This window comes from Hyperolius riggenbachi, chromosome 8, assembly GCF_040937935.1.
Source record: "Hyperolius riggenbachi isolate aHypRig1 chromosome 8, aHypRig1.pri, whole genome shotgun sequence".
In the NCBI taxonomy this organism is placed as follows: domain Eukaryota; kingdom Metazoa; phylum Chordata; class Amphibia; order Anura; family Hyperoliidae; genus Hyperolius; species Hyperolius riggenbachi.
The window spans coordinates 193,063,477-193,089,673 of NC_090653.1; the positions used below are offsets into that span (position 1 = coordinate 193,063,477).

General features: G+C 45.4%; 1 protein-coding gene across 2 annotated transcripts in view; it reads right to left on the reverse strand.

The window, feature by feature from the left end:
• Window positions 1-26,197, reverse strand: part of LOC137527527 (Krueppel-like factor 8) — a 414,406-nt gene that overhangs the window by 251,759 nt on the left and 136,450 nt on the right. The gene's annotated exons all lie outside the window — the stretch shown is intronic.

Consider the following 26,197-nt stretch of genomic DNA (forward strand, 5'->3'; position numbering starts at 1 on the left):
AAGAAGGCTAAACAGGAGGCTGTGTTCGGTTGACCCTGCTTGATGTATTGACGGTGAGCAGGGAGGATATCAGACCAGAGGGGAGAGCCTGAGTTTAGTTGGTGGTGGTGTCCCCTGCCCCCACACCTTCACACTATTGCGAATCTGTGCTGCTTTCACACCAGAGGGGTTTATACCTTGTATTACAGTCTGCACTATTATCTTGCTTTGTGTTTGTTTATTTTGAGGTGTTCCATGCCCAGGAAAGATACTTTGGGAGCAAAGTGACCCTTGGATGTATGGACTGAGCGCAAGCTACTTTGAATTTTATCTAAACGGGATTGGTAACTGTATATAGCGCGTTCCACCCAATAGCATTGACTTCATCTTTAGCGCTGTAATACTGTGTGTACAATCTATAATTACTGTTATAAAGGGTTCAGACCCCACTATGCCGGATTTATATGATAGCAACGCTTTAAGGGCTGGTCCTTTACTGAGTTAGCAATCATGAAAAAGGCAAGAACCGCTCAGGTTTTTGACAAACGGACAGATAGAAAAACAAAACCCCATCTTCTCTCTGGTTTATAAATCTCTAGAGATTTCAAAAAGCTGGCATCCATCCACAGTGCGTAGTAAGTCCTCACACTTGTGGACGTATCTGAATACAGAGGGAGAAAAAACTAAAACGTAAGTAACTTCACTTCTTCCCCTGGGGGATAAACCAGGCAGGCAGGACCAGTCAATGATGCCCCCCCCGCGCGTGAAACAGATCATTATATACTTGCAGCCTGGAACCCCTCAGAAGATTTTTTAAAATATGTCATTTTGTATGTTATGCGACCTGTAGTGCCATCGGAGAGGTCCAGAGCAAACAAGCAGGCTGGCAGCGCCCCACGCTGCAATTAACTAGTGATCGAAGCTGTGCTTCATATGTAGCTTGATTCAAGAATCGTTGTCGCTATGATCAGGAGATGCTTGGGGTGCAGTGTCTCCTGTGGTGATAAAGAAAGAATCAGCCTCTTGTGGAGTCTTGAAGGTTCTTGTTTTGTTATTGCCATCGGTGCACTTCAATATGGCTGGGTATAGCAAGGTGAATTTCCATTGTCTACGTACACACTCTCCACAATCCGCATTGAATTTTTGGCGTAGTTTGGATATTTCTAGAGAAAAGTCATTGAAGAGTCTGAGTTTATGGCCTTCAAATTCCAGATCTTGATGTTGTTGGCGGTATACCCTGATGATTTCTGCTTTTTCTGAGTAGTCTAGGTACTTTGCCATTATCACCCGAGGGCCTTTTTTGGTATCAGCTGCTAGCGGGGGGCCCACCCTGTGGGCTCTTTCCACTTTGTGTATTCCATCTAACCCCAGGAGGTGGAGGATGGACTCAGCACAGATTTTTGATAGAGTTGTTGCTGCGTATGTCTCAGGTAGGCCTACTATACGCAAGTTGCTACGCCTGGATCTGTTCTCCAGGTCCTGAAGTTTATCATGCATCTCTTTGTTGTCTTTCAGCACAGTTTGTAGTGACTTTCCGTGGGATGCAATATCATTCTCAGTGGTGGATATGTGGGCTTTCTGCTTGGTTCAACCGGGTAGTATGTGCTTGCAAGTCTTTATGTACTTTTTTAAGGGATTGTGTAAGAGCTGCTTGTATCATGGCCTCTAAGTCGGGCCGCAGCTGCGCCACCACTTCTTTGGCTATTTTAGCATATTTAGAGTGTTGCTCACCTCCATCATTTGTGCCATCCGAGTCCAAGTCCCAGTCGCGGACATTCGGCTCCTCTGTCCATTCCTGGTAGCGCTTGTTGGAGGGTGGCCTAGCGCGGTGTTCCTTGTTCTTTTTCGGCGCCATCTTGGAGGCGGGTGTGGCGTTCGGACCGTGTAAGGTATCTGTCCATGAATCGTTCATGGGGTCCCCGGGGTGTTTATCTTACCACAAGATTTGGTAAGCGTGGGGCGCTTTATCTGGCTTTATCTGGCTGTTGAACCACGCGGGGATGGAACGTTCACCAGAGCTCCTCTGCTAGTGTCTTCACTCCAGGGCGCCGGAACCCGGAAGTCCAACTTTGCATTTTATTAATAACTATTTTTATTCATTATGTATTGAATTCAGAAATGCTTTGAGTCTGTCTGTGTCCACCAGCTCCTGCACAGCCAGATAATGTGTCACATTCCTCACTTGATACATTTAAGTAACACAACATACCAATCTACACTTTGGATGTGTCCACATTTAATACACTGAAATTTCAAGCCCTGTGTGTAACACTTTGAATGCTGGTCTAGTAAAAGAAAAATGCTGGTTGTATACAATATACTGTAAATAATTTTTTAGATCAAAGAAGAAATGCTAGGTTTTATTCTGCTTTAAATGCAACAATTTGCTGTATGCACTAATGGTGGCCACTAATGATCCAATCTTTTTCATCCAATCTTACCAAATCTATGTAGTATAAGGGTAAATTGAGTGAATATACTTAATGGATAATTTAGGCAGTTACCTTATATTACATAAAAATGGTAAGATTGGATGAAAAAGATTGGATCATTAGTGGCCACCTTAAGTCTGCATGCACACAACATGTATAAGAATATTCTGACAAGTGTCATTCCTTTTAAAGAAAACCTGTAACTAAAAAAAAAACACCTCCCCTGGGGGGTACTCATCTCGGGTAGGGGAAGCCTCCGGATCCTATTGAGGCTTCCCCCGCCCTCCTTGGTCCCACGTCGGTGGCTCTAGCGCAGGCGCAGTATCGGCTCTCTGCTCAGAGATGGGCGGAAATAGCCGATCGCTGTTGGCCCGCTCTACTGCGCAGGCGCATGTCTCCTGCGCCGTAGAGAGGCCCCAACAGAGATGGGCTATTCACGCCTATCTCCGTGCGGAAAGCCACAACAGTGCCCCCGTTGGAGCCAGGAAAGGTAAATAAATCAGCGCCTGTCAGGCTTGTCGAGGGAGGATTGCCGGACACTTTGGGGAGCCAGTGCTGGATTGCCTGAAGCTACAGGGGAGGGGGAAGCCTCATTGGGACCCTGAGGCTTTCCCCTCCCGAGGTGAGTACCCCCCAGGGGAACTTTTTTTGTCACAGGTTCGCTTTAATAGAAGTAGTCCAATTTATCCAATGCGAAAAACAGTCCATGCTTTCTAATATCAGTGTACATACATTGGAATTTCTTATCAGAGGGCAGGTTTATTAATTTCTTCTTCAGATTATATAGGTAGAAAAAAACGTTTTGTAAAAAAAATAATACCTTTTAACCACTTGAGGACCACAGTCTTTCTACCCCTTAAGGACCAGAGCCTTTTTTTTTCCATTCAGACCACTGTAGCTTTCACGGTTTATTGCTCGGTCATACAACCTACCATCTAAATCGATTTTCCCTCCATTGTCACTAATACAGCTTTCTTTTGGTGCTATTTGATTGCTGCTGTTAGTTTTTATTATATTCATCAAAAAAGACACGAATTTTGTCAAAAAAATGATTTATTTTTTTTTTAAATTTCTGTGCTGACATTTTTAAAATAAAGTAAAATTTCTATATACATTTTTGTCCAAATTTATTCTACTACATGTCTTAGATAAAAAAAAAATCCAATAAGTGTATATTTATTGGTTTGGGTAAAAGTTATAGCGTTTACAAACTATGGTGCCAAAAGTGAATTTTCCCATTTTGAAGCATCTCTGACTTTTCTGAACACCCGTCAGGTTTCATGAGGTGCTAAAATTCCAGGATAGTATTAATACCCCCCAAATGACCCGATTTTGGAAAGAGGACATCCCAAAGTATTCACTAAGAGGCATGGTTAGTTCATAGAAGATTTTATTTTTTGTCACAAGTTAGCGGAAAATGACACTTTGAAATAAAAAAAAAAAAGGAAAAAAAAAGTTTCCATTTCTGCTAACTTGTGACAAAAAAAAAAAAAAAAAGAAATCTGCCACGGACTCACCATGCCCCTCTCTGAATACCTTGGGGTGTCTACTTTCCAAAATGTCCCCTTAGCGCACCTAGGCTGCAAAAAGGGTTCACGCATGTGGTATCGCCGTACTCAGGAGAAGTAGTACAATGTATTTTTTTGGGGTGTATTTTTACACATACCCATGCTGGGTGGGAGAAATATCTCTGTAAATGAGATTTTTTTGATTTTTTTTTTTTTTTTACACACAATTGTCTATTTACAGAGAGATTTCTCCCACCCAGCATGGGCATGTGTAAAAATACACCCCAAAACATGTTATATTACTTCTACTGAGTACGGCGATACCACATGTGTAACTTTTTTGTAGCCTAGGTGCGCTAAGGGGCCCAACGTCCTATGAGTACCTTTAGGATTTTACAGGTCATTTTGAAGCATTTGGTTTCTAGACTACTCCCTACGCTTTAGGGCCCCTAAAATGCCAGGGCAGTATTAGAACCCGACAAGTGACCCCATTTTAGAAAGAAGACACCCCAAGGTATTCCATTAGGAGTATAGTGAGTTCATAGAAGATTTTATTTTTTGTCAGAAGTTAGCGGAAATTGATTTTTATTGTTTTTTTTTCACAAAGTGTCATTTTTCCACTAACTTGTGACAAAAAATAAAATCTTCTATGAACTCATCATACACCTAACGGAATACCTTGGGGTGTCTTCTTTCTAAAATGGGGTCACTTGTGGGGTTCCTATACTGCCCTGGCATTTTAGAGTCCCTAAACCGTGAGGAGTAGTCTAGAAACCAAATGCCTCAAAATGACCTGTGAATAGGACGTTGGGCCCCTTAGCGCACCTAGGCTGCAAAAAAGTGTCACACATGTGGTATCGCCGTACTCAGGAGAAGTAGTATAATGTGTTTTGGGGTGTATTTTTACACATACCCGTGCTGGGTGTGAGAAATATTTTTGTAAATGGACAATTGTGTGTAAAAAAAAAAATCAAAAAAATTGTCATTTACAGAGATATTTCTCCCACCCAGCATGGGTATGTGTAAAAATACACTCCAAAACACATTATACTACTTCTAAGTACGGCGATACCACATATGTGACACTTTTTTTGCAGCTTAGGTGCGCTAAGGGGCCCAACGTCCTATTCACAAGTTATTTTGAGGCATTTGGTTTCTAGACTACTAGCGGTTTAGGGCCCCTAAAATGCTAGGGCAGGATAGGAACCCCACAAATGACCCCATTTTAGAATGAAGACACCCCAAGGTATTCCGTTAGGTGTATGATGAGTTAATAGAAGATTTTATGGTTTGTCACAAGTTAGCGGAAATTGATTTTTTTTTCCCGCAACGTGTCATTTTCCACTAACTTGTGACAAAAAATAAATTCTTTTAACTCATCATACACCTAACGGAATACCTTGGGGTGTCTTCTTTCTAAAATGGGGTCACTTGTGGGGTTCCTATACTGCCCTGGCATTTTAGGGGCCCAAAACCGTGAGGAGTAGTCTGGAAACCAAATGCCTCAAAATGCCTGTTCAGGGGTAAAAGCATCTGTAAATTTTGATGACAGGTGGTCTATGAGGGGCCGAATTTTGTGGAACCGCTCATAAGCAGGGTGGCCTCTTAAGATGACAGGTTGTATTGGCACTGAAGTGCAGGAAGCGCAGGATGTTCTCAAATCGTGACCTGGACATGGCAGCAGAGAACATGAGCATGTGATGTATTGGGTGCATAGACCAATAAGACCGCAATACATTCTTTTTGACTTGACCCATGTTAAGGAGAAGGCCCCAAAAAGTGTTACGTTCAGAAACTTGGAGTGGTTTCCACCGAAAAGGCTGGGCATAATAGCTTCTTGGATTGGCGGTTGCGTATTGTGTGGCATAACGGTTGGTCTCAGCCCCAATTAAGTCGTAGAGATCAAGCAGTGATCAGAAAAAAAAAATTCTGTCACTGCGGTGGGGTGGGTGAGGGTTTGGCTGGGTGATGAGAAGCCCGCAGGGGGCAGATTAGGGCCTGATCTGATGGATAGGAGTGCTAGGGGGTGACAGGAGGTGATTGATGGGTGTCTCCGGGGGTGATTAGAGGGGAGAATAGATGCAATCAATGCACTGGGGAGGTGATCGGAAGGGGGTCTGAGGGGGATCTGAGTGTTTGGCCGAGTGATCAGGAGCCCACACGGGGCAAATTAGGGCCTGATCTGATGGGTAGGTGTGCTAGGGGGTGACAGGTGGTGACAGGAGGTGATTGATGGGTGTCTCAAGGTGTGATTAGAGGGGGGAATAGATGCAAGCAATGCACTGGGGAGGTGATCAGAGATGGGGTCTGAGGGCGATCCGAGGGTGTGGGCGGGTAATTGGGTGCCCGCAAAGGGGCAGATGAGGGTCTGATCTGATGGGTATGATGGGTAGCAGTGACAGGGGGTTAATGATGGGTGATTGATGGGTGATTAGAGGGGAGAACAGATGTAAATAATGCACTGGAGAGGTGTTCAGGCGGGGTCTGAGGGTGTGGGCAGGTGTTTGGGTGCCCGCAAGGGGCAGTTTAGGGTCTGATCTGATGGGTAGCAGTGACAGGTGGTGACAGGGGGTGACGGGTGATTTATAGGTGATCAGGGTGTGAATAGAGGGGAGAATAGATGCAAGAAATGCACTGGCAAGGTGATCAGAGATGGGGTCTGAGGGCGTTCTGAGGGTGTGGGCGGGTGATTGGGTGCCTGCAAGGGGCAGATTAGGGCCTGATCTGATGGGTAGCAGTGACAGGTGGTGACGGGGTGATTGATGGGTGTTCAGTGGGTGATTACAGGGAAGAACAGATGTAAACAATGCACTTCGGAGGCGATCTGAGGGCGGTCTGCGGGCGACCTGAGGGTGCGGGCGGTTCATCAGGTGCCCGCAAGGGGCAGGTTAGGGTCTGATCTGATGGGTGTTAGTGACAGGGGGTGATTGATAGGTGATCAGTGAATGATTACAGGGAAGAATAGATGTATACAGTACATGGGCCATCGGCTGTGGGCGGTCGGCAAGTGGTTAATGGCTAACTGATAGAGTTTCTTCTTCAGAAAGTTTGACTACATATCTTAGGGGGATATTCAGCCCAGAATAATTCTCACACTGAGTACTTTCATCCTCAGTTGCGTTCCACACTTTACTATGACTCACTACTTTTTGCTATCCTACATATAGCACCACAGACCATTCTGCCACCTAGTGGCTAGACAATATATTACCTATTATAGGTCATCTGCCTAAGAAAAGGGGTCAAATCAAATTCAGTGTTGAAACCATTGGTTGTCCATGTATTTAGGCGATAAATCCACTTGGTTTCCTTGCCTAAACCGATATCTTCAAAGTCACCTCTCCTCTCAGACGGGTTTAACCTATAGATAGCCTTCATCTTTGTTCCATTTAGCGAGGCATTATGAACTTCCCTATAGTGTGTATATAGGGGAGTAACTAGATCGCTATCTTCAATTTCTCTAAAATGTTCTAATATTCTGGACTTCGACAAATCTCGCTTTGTTTTTGCAACATACATCATTTTGTAAGGGCATTCAACCACATAAATGACTCTCTCAGTATTGCAATTCATAAAGCCATTCATTTTATATGTTTTTGTTCCCCTCACTATCACTGAAGGTTTATGTCTTGTGAACTAGGGGGGACATGTTACGCACCTATACATCACTTTACCCGCATTGCTACGTAACCAACTACTACCTTGTGCAGTGGGTACATATTCACTTTGTACCAATTTGTCCTTGAGAATTTGCGCGCTTTTTGGGGTTAGGAGTGGTATAGGGCCTACAGTAGCTTAGACTATAGTTGCATGTGTGTACGCACCTTTAAGGTGCATACACACATGCGACTATAGTAGTTTGAAACTATCGTTCCCCGATCATTTCAAAAGACGATAGTTTAAAAAAAAAAAAAAAAAAGGAGCCAACGACCATTAAGACTAACAATGGACAAGCTAGATCGTTAAAAACGGACGAACGATCTATCTTGGCGGATTTTTTCCAACGACGATCGTTTGCAAAAGTAGTACATAGTCTGGAAACGGTCGTTCGTACTAAGCTTGACATGCGCATGTCACTATTTCTCCATGAAACTTTTCATTTTTATGCGCAAGCGCAGTAGTTGCTTTACGTGATGTAACGTTAGTTCTAACGATCAGATCGTTACACACCTTTAAAAACTAACTTTACTTAGGTCGTTCTTTCGTCAATTAAAAGTTTGTTCGTCGTTCACAACAAACGATCGTTGTCGCATATGTGTACGTTGTCGCAAGGAGGGACCCAGGGGGAGCCTCAAAGTGTGACAGCACTTTAAGGACATCACCTGTGTCCTTTACATATGACTAATTTCACAACAAGTGGTTTTAATTTTTCCTCTATAAAGCGTCCCAGTCTTTCACAGGGCCCTCCATTTCCAGATACTATAGGGCGCCCTGGTGGTTTTATTGGATTTTTATGAATTTTGGAAATAAAATATATCGTAGGTACATTATAGGTAGTCACCCTTAAGTTGGCCACACACCATACAATTTTTTAAATATCTGTTCAATTTAAGAATTGCAATCAATTTTTCTGACTGATTGTAACATTTCAAAAATATGACCAATGTACCACACACCTATGTTCAATTTTTCACCCAATTATGATAAAAATGATTGGAAACTCACAAAATTGCTAGGGTGTGTATATTAATAAATTGACAATCCAACACACACCATACAATCTTTAGAAAGATTGAAGAAAAATATCTGGCAGTCCGGATCGATTAAAATCAAAGAAAACGGGAAATCCGATCAGATTTTTCAGTCGAATGAAAAAAAAGCTTTCGATTTTTTCGGGAGATACGATCGTTTTTATCGAATTACTGTAAAATCGGATCATTTTATTGTATCGTGTGTGGCCACCTTTAAAGCTAATGGGTACCACATTAAAAATAAAAAAGTCAGATACTCACCTAAGGAGAGGGAATGCTCGGTCCTAATGAGCCTTCCCTCCCCTCTCCCGGTGCCCTCGGTGCTGCGCTGGCTCCCCCGTTCGCGTCCGCTGCCGCAGGGACTTCGGAGGTCTTCGGGAGCACTCGAGCTTCCGAAGACGGGCCGCTCCATACTACGCACATGCGAGTGCGTCATAGAGGGCGCTCGCGCATGCGTAGTATGGAGCGGCCCATCTTCGGGAGCCTGAGTGCTCCCGAAAGCTCCCTTCGGCATGCGGAAGTGGCAGTATTTGACCGAACTGGTCGAATACTGCCACGGGGGATCCTGCGCGGGACCGGGCACCGGGAGAGGAGAGGGAAGGCTCATTAGGACCGAGCCTTCCCTGTCCTTAGGTGAGTATCCGACTTTTATTTTTTAAATGGTAAACACTCACTTTAAATATTCATATTCTTGCTTTGAAATTACTCCTAATTCCTGTGCTTCATTCAATAAACTTGATTTTTTCACTTATAACAACAGGAAACTGATTTTTCTCAAGTTGCTCATAGGTTTCTTTATCTTGCAATTGTCTCATCGCTTAAGCAAGATAGTCCTGCTCATCCAGCAGGACTATATTGCCCCCTTTGTCACTAGATTTAATTATTACATTTGGGGCATTTTTTTTTGTTTATCTAAAGCTTTTTGTTCTCTAGACGTCCGATTCTTCTCTCCGCTCATGTCACCCTGCGGGGAGATTAATGAATGGGAACTTTGTTCCCAGTAATAAATCTAACGATCAGCACCTGAAAGCGACGGTGGAAGAAAGCGCGGCGGCTCTATTTAAGAATAAACACTGTTTTTGAACAAAATCCCCCCTACTACCAGCAACACCGCGATCGCGGCCATTTGCCCGCATGATCGCCCGCAAAGCACTCCAAACTACAGGGACCTGACTAGGGCGTCCCTGCAGCTGTAGCAGCTGCCGCTGCGCACATGAGGCTCACGTCCACACGGCATAAATGGTTAAAGATAAGATAAAAATTATCTCCTATGAGATAACTCAGGATAAAAAGTTAAATTGCACATGGGCACGGATGGTATATCTATTTGTAACAGGTGTTTCAGGTTGCCACTGTAGGAAAGAGACCCTTGAATTAAAGGACGAGAGGGACATGGAGGCTGCCATATTTATTTCCTTTTGACTAATACCAGTTGCCTGTCTATCCTACTGACTGCCTACCTCTAAAGGCTCATACACACATCAGACCATAGTCTTTGGAAAATTAAAGATCACAGACCAATTTTACCCCCTTCCATGTAGTATGAGAGCCATGCCTACACAGTCTATTCTATGGAGCTGAACTCCCCATCAGACAGAAATCTTTGCAAGATGCTGCACACAAAGATGCTGTAGACATTCAAAAGATCATTATCTGCAAAAGATCTGTTCCTGCAAAAGATCCGTTCCTGCAAAAGATCCGTTCCTGCAAAATGCATTCATAGTCTATGATATCTGCAGATCATCATACACACCTTGTTTAACAGACAATCATCTGCAGATCAGATCCACCAGAATGGATTTTCAGCTCTGCAGATGATTTTCTGATCTGCAGATGAATGTCAGTTAAACAAGGTGTGTATGATGATCTGCAGATCTCATAGACTATGAATGCAATTTGCAGGAACGGATCTTTGGCAGGAACAGATCTTTTGCAGATACTGATCTTTTGTGTCTGTACAGCATCTGTGTGTCCAGCATCTTGCAAATATTTTTTTCTGATGGGGAGTTCAGCTCCATAGAAAAGACTGTGAAGGTATGGCTCTCATACTACATGAAGGGTGGTAAGATTGGTATATGATCTTTCATTTTCCAAAGACTATAGTCTGATGTGTGTATGAGCCCTAATACTTTTAGCTATAGACCCTGAATAAGCATATGCAGATCAGGTGTTTCTGACATTGTCAGATCTGACAATAATTTTATCTGTAATACATTTTTATAAAAATTGTATAGTGTGTGGTAGATTGTCAATAACTCGATGTACAGACTGAAGCAATTTTTTTCAATTATTTTTTTTTCCACAATTGGGAAAAAAATTGAACATGTGTGGTACATTGGTCAGATTTTGAAATGTTATAATCAGTCAGCAAAATTGATTTCAATTTCTGAACTGAAAAGTACAGACTAACCAGCAAGCTTATGGTGAACCAGAACTCATTGGAATGTGTAAGGGGCTACAATGGTCCTAAAAGCCCCCTTACTAAAATGCTATGGAAAACAAAAGTTTGCTTTCTTAAAACAGAAAGAATTTGCAATAATTCAGGTTGGAGTGAGCTTGAGATGTCCAACCTGAATTATTGCAAATTATTTCTGTTTTAAAAAAGCAAACTTTTGTTTTCCATAGCATTTTAGTAAGGGGGCTTTTGGGACCATTGTAGTCCTTCACACACTCCAATGAGTTTTGGTTCACCATGCGGTGGCTGGTTAGTCTGTACCTCTTGGTGTTACAAGCCCTACTTCATTGAGCCTAATTAATCCATGCCATGCACTGATGAGGATCGAACAATCCAAAACAGTCTGTATGCATGTTGGATTATTATGGCTCTGTACAAATTAACAAGCTGACACATCATTGCATTCCAGCGGATCTGGAGGTGTGTTCAGCTTCTAAAGGCAACAATGGTTATTTTGCATATATTCAGCAGTGATGCACTGGGAGACATCTCAAGCTCACTCCAACCTGAATTATCGCAAATTCTTTCTGTTTTAAGAAAGCAAACTTGTTTTCCTGAACTGAAAAGATATTAAGAAAAAAAAATTGTATGGTGTGTGGCTACCTAGGCTTAGTTCCCATCTGTCCTTGGACCACATGCAGCCAGCGGGAACAGATAGTGTAGAGTGTAGAACCCACTCTGTGGTCTGGCCTGTGGTCTGGCTGGAGCCTGGGGCAGACAGGTTACCACCCTAGGCTATACGGGGAACGCCTGCCCAGGATTACTGTGGATTGCACAAAAGTGCGGTCCGCCTACTGCAATGGATCCAATGTTTATCCATAGCAGGCTGACAAGGATGAATGGCTCCTACCTATAAAATAAGAACCATTCACTGTCAGTGTTGCAATGAGCGGAAAGCCAACACAAAATGTCAGTTTTTAGCATGAGTGGAAACAGAGCCTCACTTTTCTATTTATAGACAGAGGTCTTTTCTCATTCCATATGGGATATGTTTAAAGTGTACCTGAGGCGACATTTAACATGATGATATAAACATGTGTATGTACAAAGCAACATTTATAGCCAAACTGTGTTTTTTTTTTTGCTGCTTGAAAGAGTTAACCACTTAAAGGATACCCCAACTGAAATGAGACATAATGAGATAGACATGTGTATGTACAGTGCCTAGCACACAGATAACTATGCTGTGTTCCTTTTTTTCTTTCTCTGCCTGAAAGAGTTAAATATCAGGTATGTAAGTGGCTGACTCAATCCTGACTCAGACAGGAAGTGACTACAGTGTGACCCTCACTGATAAGAAATTCCCCTTTTTTACCTCGTTCTTGCTCTCAGAAGCCATTTTCTGCTAGGAAAGTGTTTTATAGTTGGAATTTCTTATCAGTGAGGGTCACACTGTAGTCACTTCCTGTCTGAGTCAGGACTGAGTCAACCACTTGCATACCTTATATTTAACTCTTTCAGGCAGAAAAATAAAAAAAGGAACACAGCATAGTTATTTGTGTGCTAGGCACTGTACATACCCATGTCTATCTCATTATGTCACATTTCAGTTGGGGTATCCTTTAACCCTCCTGGCGGTTAATTTTTTTTGCCAAAATGGCAAAAATCCTTTTTTTTTTTAAATTTTTTTTTTGTGTTTCATGTAAAGCTACCAGAGTGGTAGCTACATGAAACACCACTAGAGGGCGCATGTGTCCCTCTAGTGCGATCGTCGCCGGCATCAATAGCAAACAGGGGAACGCGTATATAACGCGCTCCCCTGTTTGGCTTCTCCTGTCGCCATGGCGACGATCGGAATGACGTCATGGACGTCAGCCGACGTCCTGACGTCAGACACCTCCGATCCAGCCCATAGCGCTGCCCGGAACTCATTGGTCCGGGCAGCGCAGGGCTCTGGCGGGGGGGGGGCCTCTTGCGCCGCTGCGTACGGGCGATCGCCGCAGAGCGGCGGCGATCAAGCTGTACGCGCGGCTAGCAAAGTGCTAGCTGCGCGTACAGCATTTTAAATGGAGCAAATCGCTCCACCAGGGGCTGAGATATCTTACTGCGCGGCATAGCCCGAGCTCAACTCGGGCTTACCGCCAGGAAGGTTAAGGACCAGGCTATGCTGGTCTGATCTGTGCTGCGTGGGCTCTCCAGTCCACAGCACAGATCGTATAATAGCCAGGGCGACCAGACTTCCCCCCCTTTTTTTCCCCACTAGGGGGATGTCCTGCAGAGGGGGTCTGATTGCCGCCGGCTTGCTGCGTGTAGCGGGGGGGGCTCCTCAAAGCGCCCCTCCGCAGCGATATCGGGCCTCCCTGTGCTTACCTCCCTCCCCTCCATTCCCTGGGCAGCACAGGACGGTGATGCGTCCTGCGCCGCCTCTGATAGGCTTTAGCCTATCAGATGCCGGCGATCCCCGGCCAATCAGAGGCCGTATGATGTAAACAGTGGGGTTTTCTTCGGCGGCTCGCAGACTGTTCACGGAGACACCCTCCGTGAACTGACATGGAAAGGCCGTTCAAAAGAGCGGCTGTTTCCATGGGAAACCACTTGCGACCTGCCGACGCCTATCGGCGTTAGGCGGTCGTTAAGTGGTTAAAGTGGATCCGAGGAGAAGTTTTGCATCTTTGAAAAATGTGACCCTTTGATATACCTATTAGGGAAATATTCCCCCCCAAAAGTTTTTAAGTTTTTTTTTTTTTTTACTTAATTTCCTTATAATTTAATAAGCCACGCCCCCTCTCCTCCAATACCTCAGCGTTTCTGAGTCCCATGCTGCACATACTGATGGGAACTCAGTCTAAGCAGGAGGAGGTTTTCGCTGAAGGAGGAGAAGGAGGCGTTCCCAGCCCGGAGCATCTGAACTCACGTGATGCTTGTGTGAGTTCAGCACTTGTCACTTGGCACCATCAGGGTCGGTGACAGGCAGCGGGTAAACCGTGGAGGCTGGGCAGGAGAAAAGCAGGAGCACATGAGCCACCCGTCTTACAGAAATCAGCTGGCAGTGCAATGTAGGGGCTGTGCGGTATCTGTCTCCCGCACTGTGGCAGGGTGTCACACACGCTCTGGTTCTGCTCTCCTTCCATAGTGTGTACCACAGGGCCGGACTGAGCAGTATAGTAACTATGGAAAGATGCATATCATTTTAAAGCTCTCTTTCTCCTCTTTCCAATGATATATAAACCGCCGCCCTATGCCTTTTAGTTTTCGCTATTTTCGTGATCGAAATCGCGGCCACAGCAATTTCGATCGCGAAAATAGCGAAAACTAAAAGGCGTAGTGTGGCAGTTTATCTATCATTGGAAAGAGGAGAAAGAGAGCTTCAAAATGATATGCATCTTTCCATAGTTACATTGGATTACACAGGACGACTTTTCTCCAAAGTCGGCAGCTCGATTCAGCACAATGCAATGAAATATAAGGAACACAGGGGGATATAATTACAAACATCATGCTGGTATGTGTGATGATGTAAATTAGTTGTGGGTATGCTTAAAGGCATACCCACAGGCACTGCTCGGAGTCCCTTTAAGGGCTCTGACACAGGGGACCAGGGTTTGAATCTCGGCTCTGCCTGTTCAGTAAGCCAGCACCTATTAGGAGACCTTAGGCAAGTCTCTCTAACACTGCTACTGCCTATAGGGCGCGTCCTAGAGGCTGCAGCTCTGGTGCTTTGAGTCCGCCAGGAGTTTTCTCCTGGCGGTCTTGTCTTGTCAAATGATGCCGTGCGCTGCTGATTGTCTTCAGAGCCAGGCTCTCCTAGGTCCCCCTCCTGCTACTGTTCGCTCTGCCGCTGCTCACTCCTCCCTCCCTTCCCACAGAGAACCACAGCTGCAGCAAGAATGATAGCAGCAGATGGCAAATGCTCACTCACCTATCCATGATCCAAGCAATAGAGATCCCGTCATCTGAAACCCATCTGTCTCTTCTACAGTGCAGCCGCTCGCTCTGAACTTCCTGATTCTCAGATCAGACAGGAAGTAGGAAGTAGTAATAGTAGTAGTAACAGAGCGGCAGCACTCTAGAGGAGACAGATGGGCTCCGGATGACGGGACCTCTATTGCTTGGATCGCATCTGGTGCTGTCATTCTCCCCCGCTGCGGCTGCCTTCTCTACTGGACTATCGTATTCACTGGGATGGAGGCTGCATGGTGGCTGTCTAGTTTGGGAGGAAATCGGTTGTTCGGTGGTGGGGGTGGTTATGTAATTCTGTCTGGGGAACGGCTTCCGGTTTGGCGGTGTCCAGATCTTTCTGCTATTGCCAGGCTGGAGATGCAGGGGGAAAGTGCTGCTGCTGTGATATCTGGCACCCTCTTCACAGGGGTGCCCCAGCCCCTGAGTGCAAATGTCCCAGCCATTCATCTCTCACTCTGCATTTTGCCGCTGCTATTCCCTGCATTGTGCACCCACAGAGGAAAGTGGGCTGTTGCCCATAGCAACCAGTAGCTCGACTGGCCCGGTGTGTGCGGCATGTTGCTGTGCAGCTGCATCTTCTGATTCTATTACGACATGATGGGGGGCCCAAATCAGTTACTTGGGACAGGCTGAGGGCTGGAGATGCAAAGCAGCTTTGCTTGTGTGTGCTTAGGGCCCCATTTAGCCTTAATCCGGCTCTGGTGTACCATGTCCGTGCACTGCAGTTTGCTGTCGCTCTCCAATCACAATGCAGTAACCCTGACCACTTGGTCCCTCCTGTTGACAACTCCTGGAAGCGCGAGATTCCTTTGCTTGTTACTGTGAGAGAGAAGTCTTTGATTTATTTTAGTGCAGTGCTAATGCTTGGCATTGAGAGCAGCCACTAGGCAGAAGCATAGAAGCCCTCCTGACACATAGACTGTCAGCTTCTGGGGAGACCTTACTTTGCATCTCAGGCTTCAGCCTCTCACAGCCTCCCACTGTGAAAAACAATTGCTAGCTGTTACTGTGCAGGGGGGCTGGAGCACGTGTTGCTGACAGGCTAAAGAGCTCTTGCGGGTGGGGGATGCATCTCAGAGATCATGGTGATGCATTCCTTATTTATTTATTTATTTGTTGTATTTATAAAGCGCCAACATATTACGCAGCGCTGGACATTAATTTAGGTTACAGACAATATTTAGGGGTGACAAACAGCAATATGACAATACAGGAATACAAGAAAACCAGATCACACAGCACAGTATGAGTACAAGGTAATGCTTAGTCAGTCACTGGATGGGAGCATGGAGTTAGGCAAGTTAGGTTCACTCAAATGCATAGCATGGGTGCACAGTAATAGAGGTGCATGATCAGGTAGGACACAAAAGGAGTGAGGACCCTGCCCAAAGGCTTACAATCTAGAGGGAGAGGTAGGGACACGAGAGGTAGGGGACCAGAGTTCGGCTGTGGGTTTAGAGCAATTGTGAGGGGTGGTAGGCAAGAGTGAAAAGGTGAGTTTTGAGGGCCTTCTTGAAGGTGTTGAAGGAGGGGGCTGCCCTAATGGGTGGAGGTAGGGAGTTCCATAGTGTCGGAGCGGCTCTTGAGAAGTCTTGGAGGCGTGCATGGGACTGGGTGATGCGGGGGACGGTCAGGCGATGTTCATTGGAGGAGCGGAGTGAGCGGCTTGGTGTGTATCTCTGAGTAAGATCAGAAATGTAGGTTGGACAGGTTTTGTGGATGGATTTGTAGGTCAGACACAATATCTTGAATCTGATTCTGGACTGGATAGGAAGCCAGTGGAGGGATTCACGGAGGGGAGCCGCCCTGGTGGAGCGATGGGAGGAGTGGATAATTCTGGCAGCCGCATTCATGATGGACTGCAGTGGGGCTATTCGGGTCTTAGGGAGTCCAGACAGAAGGGCATTGCAGTAGTCGAGGCGGGAAATTATGAGGGCATGGATGAGGAGTTTGGTGGTGGCAGGGGTCAGGAAAGGGCGAATCTTACAGATGTTACGAAGGTGGAAGTTGCAGGACTTTGTGAGGTTTTGGATGTGGGGAGTGAAGGAGAGTGCGGAGTCCAGGGTGACACCCAGACAGCGTGCTTGAGAGGTAGGGTGAATAGTAGTGTGGTTAACAGTGACCTGCACATCTGGGAGGTCCAGGGATGACCGGGGTGGGAAGATCATAAATTCCGTTTTGTCTAGATTTAGTTTTAGGAACCTAGCGGACATCCAGGAGGAGATGGCAGATAGGCAGGAGGAGACCTTGTCCATGGTAGTGGTGGATATGTCAGGGGTGTGGAGATAGATTTGAGTGTCATCTGCATACAGATGATAGTTAAAACCCATGGAGGAGATAACCTTGCCAATGGAGGATGTGTATAGGGAGAACAGTAGGGGGCCAAGGACCGAGCCTTGGGGGACTCCCACTGAGAGGTGGTTGGGGGTGGACGAGGACTCATTGAAGGAGGTCGTGAAGGAGCGGTTGGAGAGGTAGGATGAAAGCCAGGTCAGGGCGAGATCGTGAATGCCCATGGATTGGAGGGACTGGAGGAGTAGGGGATGATCTACTGTATCAAAAGCTGCTGAAAGGTCAAGGAGGAGGAGAATGGTGTATTTACCTTCAGCTTTAGCTAAGGCAAGGTCATTGACCACTTTGGTGAGAGCCGTTTCGGTTGAGTGGGCAGGCCGAAATCCAGATCGCAGTGGGTCTAGTAGTGGGTTGGCATTGAGGTACTGGGTCAGGCGTTTGTGAACCAGACGCTCAAGGAGTTTTGAGGCGAAGGGGAGGAGGGAGATCGGGCGGTAGTTGGAGGGTAGCGAGGGGTCGAGGGAGGGTTTCTTGAGCAGAGGCAGTACAGTGGCCTGCTTGAAGTCTGAGGGGAAGGTGCCTGCGGATAGGGAGAGGTTAAACATGGTAGTGAGGACTGGGGCCAGATCCGTGAAGTGAGGCTGAAGTAGATCAGAAGGGATAGGGTCAAGGGGGGAGGTAGTGGTATGGGAAGTCTGCAGTAGGTGGTTGACCTCCTCAGTGGTAGTAGGAGTGAAGGAGGTGAGGGGAGGATAGGGTGGAGAAGGAGTAGGTTGTGAGCAGGTGGGAGGTGAAGATTGAAGATTGGATATTTCCTGACGGATGGAGACTATTTTGTTGGTGAAGTGGGTGGCTAAATCTGTGGCAGAGAGGGAGGAAACAGAAGGTGGGGGGGTGGGTTTAAGCAGGGAGTTGAAGGTGTTAAAAAGACGCCGGGGATTGGAAGCTTGTGCTCCGATGAGCCTGGTAAAGTATTCCTGCTTCGCATGAGCAAGGGCAGTGTGGAACTGCTGCAGGTTAGTCTTGTACTGTAGGAAATCCTGGTTTAGTCGAGTTTTCCGCCATTTTCGTTCAGTGACGCGTTTTTCCCTCTGGAGGTTGCGAGTATGGGTAGTGCGCCAGGGCTGGGGGTTAGGGGGTCGGTTGCGGCGGAATATTGGTGGAGCAGCTTTCTCTAGGGCTGATGAGAGAATTTGGTGATACTGAGCTGCAGCAAGATTAGGACAGGTTAGGGTGGGGAGAGTGGAGGATAGGCCATGGAGGGAGTCAGCAAGGACGCCAGGGTTGAGCTTGCGTAGGTCTCGCTGCCATCGACCAGGTGGGTGGGCGGGTAGTTTGGAGGTGCCTTCCGTGAGGAGGTTGAAGGCGAGAAGGTAATGGTCTGAGGGTGGAAATGGTGCGATGTCGAGGTCTGCAATGGTGGTGGATTTAGTGAATATAAGGTCGAGAGTGTGACGTGCAGTGTGAGTGGGGGCGTTGGTGTGTTGTACTAGGCCATGTGAGTTGGCTATGGTGAGTAGCCGGGTCGCAACAGAGTTCTTGGGTTCATTGATGGGTATATTGAAATCCCCGAGGATGATGGTGGGGAGGTCAGAGGAGAGGATGTGTGGGAGCCAGGAGGCAAGGTTATCGAGAAATTGTCGTGTGGAGCCCGGAGGGCGGTATAAGACTGCAACAATGGCTGGGAGGGGATTGTAGAGGCGGATAGTGTGGGCCTCAAATGATGTGAATTGTAGGGAGGAAGGTGGAGTGAGGACACGGAATGTGCAGGATGGGGAGAGGAGCAGACCCACCCCTCCCCCGGTCCTGTTGTCTGGTCTGGGGGTGTGACTGAGGTGAAGCCCCCCGTATGAGAGGGCAGCCTCTGCGGCAGAGTCAGAGGGGGTGAGCCATGTCTCAGTGAGTGCGAGGATGGTGAGGGATTTGGAGAGGAAGAGGTTGTGGACCTCTGTAAGTTTATTGCGGACGGATCTGGCATTCCAGAGACTGCAGGGTAGGGGGAGCATGTGCTTGTGAGTGGGATGGATGGAAATGAGGTTGGGGCGAGGATGGGTGTTGAAGTTATTTGTGGACAGAGAGCTGTGAAGCGGGTCAGCAGGGGATGCTTGTCTGGCAGCAGGCTGTGGCCCAGGGTTAGGCGATATATCACCAGCAGCAAGTAAGAGTAGGAGGGAGAGAGTAAGCAAATGTGAATGGGATTTAAATGTTTGTGAGGTTTTTGAGCTGCTGGAGGGAGAGAGAGATTTCAGGAGAGCTAACAGTTCATGAGAAGCTGAGTAAGGTGAGCAGAGCAGAGCAGATGAAATGAATATGGAGTGAGGTACACTGGGAGGATGCATATTGCAATGCAACTTGTAGATGTTTGCAGACAGGCAGAACATAAGAAAAAGTGCAGTAAACATGGTAAGTGTCAATGATTATCAGCAGGAAATTTCCAACTCCTAAACAGTTTATATGAGTATGCAGTTAGTGCAAGCAAACCTGTGTACATAAAGAGTCTACTTGGTAGTGCAACATATGTCCAGCAGTGGCATTTTGAGCAACAGCATTGGAGGCAGTTGTGGATGCAGAGTAGTAGTTTCCAGCAGAGTCCTTTGGCTGTTGAATCCTGTTTGAATTCCTGGGTGAATTCTTGGTAAATTCTTGGTAAGTTGTTGCAAAGCACTTTGTAATGGCACTTAGGAATTAAATGGCACCAAATGACCGAGGCCACAAGTGACCTTCTTGCAGCGTTTAAATAGGTATGATAGCTGCCATGGCTGAAATGGAAGTGATTCTCAATTAGAAATTGAGAAAACAGTTCAGCTGGGGATGGGAGTGGCTACCAAAAAACAGGCCTGTAATAAATAATTGGTGGTCACTGGGCTGGAACACAAGGATTCACAGGATGTAATATGGGAATTTACAAACACTGCTGAACTACTTAAATTTATATTAAACAATCTTAGTAGCAATGTATGCAGCAAGCATACCAATTAAACGGGAAGATAACAATTGCAGTCCCAAATTGTAAGGCAGACTTTTGCAAGGAATCAGCAAGCATACCAATTAAACGGGAAGATAACGATTGCAGTCCCAAATTGTAAGGCAGACTTTTGCAAGGAATCAGCAAGCATACCAATTAAACGGGAAGATAACGATTGCAGTCCCAAATTGTAAGGCAGACTTTTGCAAGGAATCAGCAAGCATACCAATTAAACGGGAAGATAACGATTGCAGTCCCAAATTGTAAGGCAGACTTTTGCAAGGAATCAGCAAGCATACCAATTAAACGGGAAGATAACGATTGCAGTCCCAAATTGTAATTGTATCATTCCTGAATGATAGTCCGGCATGGAGGGACTGCTGTAAGTTTAATGAAGCTGAATGTCTGCTGCAGCCAGTGTATCTGGCTCTCTGCTGCTTACTTGTTTCTTTCTCACTCTTTTCCTCTTTCCTGGCCATATGTACCTCTTACCTGTCCATTTCCCCCCTCCTGTCTGCCTTGTAAGCGTGGTGGGGGGTTGTGTAAGTTCTGTGTATGAGATAGTATGTATGGGGGTGTGTATAAGTGTTCGGGGGGGGGGGGGGTTGTGTAAGTTCTGTGTATGAGATTGTGTGTGTGGGGGTGTGTAAGTTGTGTGCATGGGGGAGGTGTTGTGCAAGTTCTGTGTATGAGATTGTGTGTGGGGGCGGGGGGTTTATTGGGTTGTGTAAGTTCTGTGTATGAGATCGTGCGTATGTGTGTGTGTGTGTGTATGTGTGTGTGTGTATAGGTCAAGTGCTGGGGGGGAGGCGGGGCATGTGTAAGTTCTGTGTTTGAGAGTGTGTGTGTGTGTGTGTGTGTGTGTGTGTGTGTGTGTGTGTGTGTGTGTTTTAGAGTCTTGTGTAACTTCTGTGCATGAGGTTGGGTGTGTACGTGCGTATATACGTGGTGACATTCACACTGCAGGGCCCACTGCTGTCGGTCATTTAAGGGGGTCAGACTTGCTGATATGAGGTCTGATGTGACTGAATATCATGTGGTGACATTTGCGCTAAGGTACCCACTGCTGTCACTTATAGAAGGGGGTTAGCTGCACGATTTGACGTCTGATGTCATTACATATCATGTGGTGACAATTGCACCAAGGGGCCCACTGCTGATGGACATTTAGGGGGGTCAGCTGCACTGATTTAAGGTCTGTTATTGCATATCCTGTGGAGTTCTAATCGCTACCATAATCTTATATCTATGTATACTGTAAATCGTAGTCTAGGGTCAATTTTAGAGGCAATCCAATTAACGTATCTGTATGTTTTTGGGGTGTGAGAGGAAACCAGAGTGCCCGGAGGAAACACGCACAGACTTGGAGAGAAAACACAAACGCCTTGCAGATGTAGACCTGGCTGGGATTCGAACCGGGGACCCAGCGCTGCAAGGCGAGAGTGCTTGCCACAATGCTGCCCACACCTTTACACTAAATGCATCAGGTGACTGGGTGCAACAGCAGTTACAGTTACTCCTAGCTCTGCTGAGATGGACTGGTTTAGAAAAAAACTGCTGTTATTATAACAAAAATTACAAATAAGCAATAAATCATTATGTCACTGCAGAGTAATTATTTTATCTTATTAGAATAAAAAAAAATATATAGTTTTTTATAAACGAAATTAGGTTTGAATAAAAGGGTTTCACTCTTTCCTTGAATATAACTGTGATACTCCAGAAACTGTTGTATCTGCAGTTATGCTCTCCTTCCACAGGTCGTGTTCCAGTAGATTTAGCTACTTTACTCAAATGACAGCCCCTGCACATACGGAGCATGCACGAGATTTCAGAGGCGAGGGGGCAGAGAGGGGAGGGAGGAAGGAGGAGGAGGAGATGGGACAGGCCGAGGGCTGGAGATGCAAAGCAGCTTTGCTTGTGTGTAATGTGGCAAACAGAACATGGCCACTCATTGCATCACAGGATAAAATAATCATATACTGTTGAAGCGGTTTGCAGATCCCCCAGGATTGCTGAACCAGTAGCAAGAGAGAACAGAAGACGCTGCATTGTGGAGAATGTAGGACAATGTAAAGTAAAAAATAAGCAGGCAGGAAAGTAGCCAGACTGTCTGGAATCAGGGAAGGCAGAGTTCAATTGTAGTTGGTAATCAGGACAGGAGTCGAGGTAAGTAAGCAGTAGGTCGGGGCAGGTGGAGTACTATTGTGGTCAGGAACAAGCCGTGGTCAATAACGAAGTATCAGACAGGAGATAATGTGGGCAGAGCAACGGGGTACCCTGCCAGCACACTGCACAAACATACAGCACTGGTATGCTGGCCGAGAGGAACCTAAATAGGCGGAATTGACACCAATTGACGTCGCACATGTGTACAATAATCCGCATTAGCTACTGCGCAAGGGTATGTGCATGCGTACTGGCCACTCACGCCCAAACAGTGGAGAACATCCGCGCATGCGCGGAACTTCTTACGCGGCATGCCATGAGCTAAACAAACAAAAGGTCATAATTATGGGCGACTTCAACTTTCCAGACATTGACTGGAGTATTGAGGCTACCCATTCTGGTAAAAGCAGCAGATTTCTGGCAGCACTACAGGACAATTACTTGACTCAAATGGTAACTGAACCAACTAGGGGGAATGCGTTACTGGATCTGATCATTTCTAATAGACCAGATAATGTATCAAATGTGCAGGTTCAAGAACATTTGGGAAATAGTGATCACAACATGATAACGTTTGAGCTGGTGACTGATAGGCCACGGGGCAGCGGGACCACTAAAACTATGAACTTTAGAAAAGCAAAGTTCACTCAAATTAGGCAGGCACTAAGTTTGGTGAACTGGGATAATGTACTACAAGGGGAAGACACTGAAGGGAAATGGCAAGCTTTTAAACTTATACTCAATCAATACTGTAGTATGTATATCCCATATGGAAACAAAATGTCTAGGAATAAAAAAAGGCCTCTATGGATGAATAGAAAGGTTAAAGATAAAATGAAGAGGAAAAAGAATGCCTATAAGGTCTTAAAACAGGAGGGGACCGAGGCTGCAATAAGCAATTATAAGGAGTGCAATAAAAATTGTAAAAAAGAAATTAGGCAGGCAAAGATTGAAGCTGAAAAACAAATCGCTAAGGATATCAAATCTAACCCAAAAAAGTTTTACAAGTACATTAACTCTAAAAAAAGAAAGGTTGACTGTATAGGACTCCTAAAGGATGAGGATGGGAACTCAATGGTGGATGACCAAGGTAAGGCAGAGTTATTAAATGCTTTCTTTGCTTCTGTCTTCACAAAAGAAACAGCACTGTTGCAAACTACAGAGGCGGAAGAGTCTCAATCTTCTAACTGTAATATTAAATACTTAACGCAGGAAGAAGTGAAGGCAAGACTAAATAAATTAAAAATAGACAAGGCACCTGGCCCGGATGGCATGCATCCTCGGGTCCTAAGGGAATTAAGTTCAGTTATAGATAAACCCCTTTATCTTATCTTTTGTGACTCTCTTGCAACTGGCAGAGTCCCAGTGGATTGGCGTACAGCCCACGTTTTCCCATTATTTAAGAAGGGCAAAAAATCTGATCCAGGAAATTATAGACCTGTAAGTTTAACATCAGTTGTATGCAAACTATTTGAGGGGTTACTAAGAGATACTATACATGACTTTATAGTAGAAAATCTTATTTCTCAGCATCAACATGGGTTTACTAAAGACAGGTCCTGTTTGACTAACATGCTCAGCTTTTATGAGGTAGTGAATGCTAATATGGATATTGGGAATGCTGTAGATGTGATATACTTGGACTTTGCAAAGGCCTTCGACACTGTTCCCCACAAAAGTCTGGTGCAAAAGTTAAGGATGCAAGGACTGGGGAAGAGTCTGTGTTCATGGATAGGGAACTGGCTAATGGACAGAAAACAAAGAGTTGTGGTCAATGGATCATACTCAAAATGGGAGACTGTTAGCAGTGGGGTCCCACAGGGGTCTGTTCTGGGTCCAGTGCTCTTCAATTTATTTATTAATGACCTAGTAGATGCAGTAGTGAGCAATGTTGCTATTTTTGCAGATGATACAAAATTGTGCAGAATCATTAACTCTCAGGAAGATAGTGTCATATTGCAACAGGATCTGGATAGGATGGCTATATGGGCACATACATGGCAGATGAAATTCAATGTTGACAAATGTAAGGTCATGCATTTTGGACGTACTAATGGTCTAGCACCATACAAAATAAATGGGATACAGTTGGGGACATCAAACTTGGAGAAGGACTTAGGAGTACTCATTGACAACAAGTTAAATAATCGTACTCAATGCCAAGCAGCTGCAGCTAAAGCTAACAAAATTTTGGGATGCATTAAAAGGGAAATAAAAACTCGAGATGCTAGCATAATATTGCCCCTGTTTAACTCTCTAGTAAGGCCACATCTGGAATATGGAATTCAGTTCTGGGCACCACATTACAAAAAAGATATTGCAGTTTTAGAGCAGGTGCAGAGACGAGCAACAAAATTGATGCGTGGGATGGAAGGTCTCACTTATCGAGAAAGGTTAGATAAACTGGGTTTATTTAGTCTAGAGAAAAGACGCCTTAGAGGGGATCTAATTAACATGTATAAATACATCAGAGGGCAATATAATACCTTGGCGGATGAGCTTTTTGTCCCTAGGCCTTCTCAAAGGACTAGAGGACATGATCTGCGCATGGAGGAAAAATGTTTTAGCCATATATTTAGGAAAGGGTACTTTACAGTAAGAGTGATTAAGATGTGGAATGCATTGCCACAGGAAGTCGTTATGGCAAACTCTATACTTGCATTTAAAGGGGGCTTAGATGCTTTCCTTGCGTTGAAAGACATCCATGGCTACAATTACTAGGTAATGCCTAATGATGTTGATCCAGGGATTTTATCTGATTGCCATCTGGAGTCGGGAAGGAATTTTTCCCTTTAGGGGCTAATTGGACCATGCCTTGTAAGGGTTTTTTCGCCTTTCTCTGGATCAACAGGGATATGTGAGGGAGCAGGCTGGTGTTGTACTTTATACTGGTTGAACTCGATGGACGCATGTCTTTTTTCAACCAAAATAACTATGTAACTATGTAACTATGTAAAAAATGCCTTCTAGTCACGTGGGCCCGCACGAGAAATGGACACCGGCCAGACAGCATTGCGAGGAGAACACCTAGGAGAAGGTCGGTGAATATAACATTGCGCCCCCCCCCCAACCCATCCTTCCCAGCGCATCTGATGAAACAAGTTAACCAACGTAGGAGCATGGATGTTTGATGCCGAGTTCCCAGGAATTTTCCTCAACCCAAAAAAACCTTCTATTTAACAAGATAAAAAAAAAGGGTATTCCTACGTAATTCGGAATCTAAAACCGCCAATCAAGATAGGAGATGGTGGAGGGATGGATCTATTCCGAAAAGGATCAAGCACTACTTGTTTGAGGCAAGAGACATGGAAAACTGGGTGCACCTTTATAGAGTCCAGAAGTTTCAATCTGTAGGCAACAGAATTAACTTGTTTTTCAATAGGGAATCGCCCAATAAATCTAGGACTCAACTTCTTGGACGGGCTTTTTAATTTGAGATTAGTCGTGGAGAGCCAAACTAGATCACCAATCTGAAAGTTAGGTGCTGCACTTCTCGTCAGCCCGAGAATTAGTTCTGGTTTATGCCAAATTCAAGTTAGTTTGCAAAAACAATATCCTGTGTTGGACTTCAGGAACTTGTGAGTCAACTCTTAAGATGAGAAGCATAGCAGAATGGAAGGCATACTTTGTACTATCGTGGTCTGGAACAAGCCAAAGTCAATAAAGTATCAGACAGGAAATCATGCTGGCAGAGCAATGAGATACACTGCTAGCAAGCTGCACAAACAGACAGCACTGGTATGCTTCCTATTTAAGGACCTTAAATAGGCAGATTTGGCGCCAATTGAGGACGCCGTACAATAATC